The sequence below is a fragment of the Oncorhynchus kisutch genome, unplaced genomic scaffold (genome assembly GCF_002021735.2).
Source record: "Oncorhynchus kisutch isolate 150728-3 unplaced genomic scaffold, Okis_V2 Okis01b-Okis20b_hom, whole genome shotgun sequence".
Lineage (NCBI taxonomy): Eukaryota > Metazoa > Chordata > Actinopteri > Salmoniformes > Salmonidae > Oncorhynchus > Oncorhynchus kisutch.
Window position 1 is genome coordinate 4,415,366 of NW_022261978.1, and position 2,500 is coordinate 4,417,865.

The following is a 2,500-nucleotide window of genomic DNA, read 5'->3' on the forward strand; positions in this document are numbered from 1 at the left end:
CACACTGACTCACCTTTAGGAGGATGATGTCTATCTCAGAGTACTTCATCCCATTCACCAGGATAGGGATGAGTCTGGAGAGAGACAGGAGAGATGGTGATAACCACACTAGTCCTCTTTATCCAGCTACACCCCTACTAAAAACTCACCCCAGCCATCACTTCGTCTGTGTGTCTGATGTGTGTCCGTCCATGAGTGTGTGTATTTGAGTGTGTGTATTGAGTGTGTGTATTTGAGTGTGTGTGTCTGAGTGTGTGTGTCTGAGTGTGTTGTGTCTGAGTGTCCGTCCATGAGTTGTGTGTATTTGAGTGTGGGCGTGTCACTGCCCCCAGTGGGCGGGCGGGTGTGTACTTACTGGACCAGGTGCCCAGACAGGCCCTCCTTGCAGACGGGCTGCTCAGCCAGGGTGAGCCAGAACTCACAGGCCTCCAGACTGACATTCTCATCTGGGGTCCTGGGTACGCTGGAGCATGTACTGGGGGAGAGAGAGAGATCTCTTATAGAAACAGAAGGCAATATGGAAAAGAGGTATGGGGCCATAAGAATAGAGAGAGAGAAATAGCAGAACAGATTGAGTGTAGAAGGTTTACAAAAACACATGGAACATGAGTGATTGAATGAGTGTTCTGAGGAAGGTCAAAAGTGCACAGGGTCATGGGGTCAGGGGTTTGTAGGTGGTACCTGTATGATGCTGTGCATGTGGTATGAGGTCATAGGGTTAGAGGTCAGAGTTCGTCGGTGGTACCTGTACAATGCTGTGCATGTGGTATGAGGTCATAGGGTTAGAGGTCAGAGTTCGTCGGTGGTACCTGTACAATGCTGTGCATGTGTGGTATGAGGTCATAGGGTTAGAGGTCAGAGTTCGTCGGTGGTACCTGTACAATGCTGTGCATGTGTGGTATGAGGTCATAGGTGTTAGAGGTCAGAGTTCGTAGGTTGGTACCTGTACGATGCTGTGCATGTGTGGTATGAGGTCATAGGTCAGAGTTCGTCGGTGGTACCTGTACGATGCTGTGCATGTGTGGTATGAGGTCATAGGGTTAGAGGTCAGAGTTCGTAGGGGTACCTGTATGATGCTGTGCTGTGTGGTATGAGTCGGTCTATCCTGACCTCCAGCAGCATGACCAGAGCTCTACACACGTTCTTCCTCACCTCACAGTCCTCATCCCCCGCTAGAGCAAACAGACTCTGGAGAGAGGGGGGGGGGGGGTGTTATAATAACATTTAGACTCTGGAGAGAGGGGGGGGGGGGGGGCGTTATATACATTTAGACTCTGGAGAGAGGGGGGGGAGGGGGCGTTATAAATAAACATTTAGACTCTGGAGAGAGGGGGGGGGGGCGTTATAATAACATTTAGACTCTGGAGAGAGGGGGGGGCTTTATAATAACATTTAGACTCTGGAGAGAGGGGGGGGGCGTTATAATAAACATTTTAGACTCTGGAGAGAGGGGGGGGGGGCGTATAATAAACATTTAGACTCTGAGAGAGGGGGGGGGGCGTTATAATAAACATTTAGACTCTGGAGAGAGGGGGGGGGGCGTTATAATAAACATTTAGACTCTGGAGAGAGGGGGGGGGCGTTATAATAAACATTTAGACTCTGGAGAGAGGGGGGGGGTCGTTATAAAAACATTTAGACTCTGGGAGAGTTAATTGGGAGGGGGGGTCGTTTATAATAAACATTTAGACTCTGGAGAGATGAGAAGGGGAGGTGGGTTCTTTATAATAAACATTTTCAACAGTGACAGTACATCACGTCTGTACGATGGATTCAACCCAGACAGACCACGGTCAAAAGTAGTGTACTATATAGGGACTAGGGCTCTGGTCAAAAGTAGTGTCCTATATAGGGACTAGGGCTCTGGTCAAAAGTAGTGCCCTATATAGGGACTAGGGCTCTGGTCAAAAGTAGTACACTATATAGGGACTAGGGCTCTGGTCTAATGTAGTGCACTATATAGGGACTAGGGCTCTGGTCTAATGTAGTGCACTATATAGGGACTAGGGCTCTGGTCTAATGTAGTGCACTATATAGGGACTAGGGCTCTGGTCTAATGTAGTGCACTATATAGGGACTAGGGCTCTGGTCTAATGTAGTGCACTATATAGAGTATAGGGCTCTGGTCTAATGTAGGGCACTATATAGGGACTAGGGCTCTGGTCTAATGTAGTGCACTATATAGGGACTAGGGCTCTGGTCTAATGTAGTGCACTATATAGGGAATAGGGCTCTGGTCTAATGTAGTGCACTATATAGGGAATAGGGCTCTGGTCTAATGTAGTGCACTATATAGGGAATAGGGCTCTGGTCTAATGTAGTGCACTATATAGGGACTAGGGCTCTGGTCTAATGTAGTGCACTATATAGGGAATAGGGCTCTGGTCTAATATAGTGCACTATATAGGGACTGGGGCTCTGGTCTAAAGTAGTGCACTATATAGGGACTAGGGCTCTGGTCTAATGTAGTGCACTATATAGGGACTAGGGCTCTGGTCTA

General features: G+C 48.2%; 1 protein-coding gene across 1 annotated transcript in view; it reads right to left on the reverse strand.

Moving 5' to 3' along the window:
* The window catches only part of LOC109882933 (transportin-2-like), a 30,378-nt gene that overhangs the window by 21,577 nt on the left and 6,301 nt on the right, over positions 1-2,500 (reverse strand). The gene's annotated exons all lie outside the window — the stretch shown is intronic.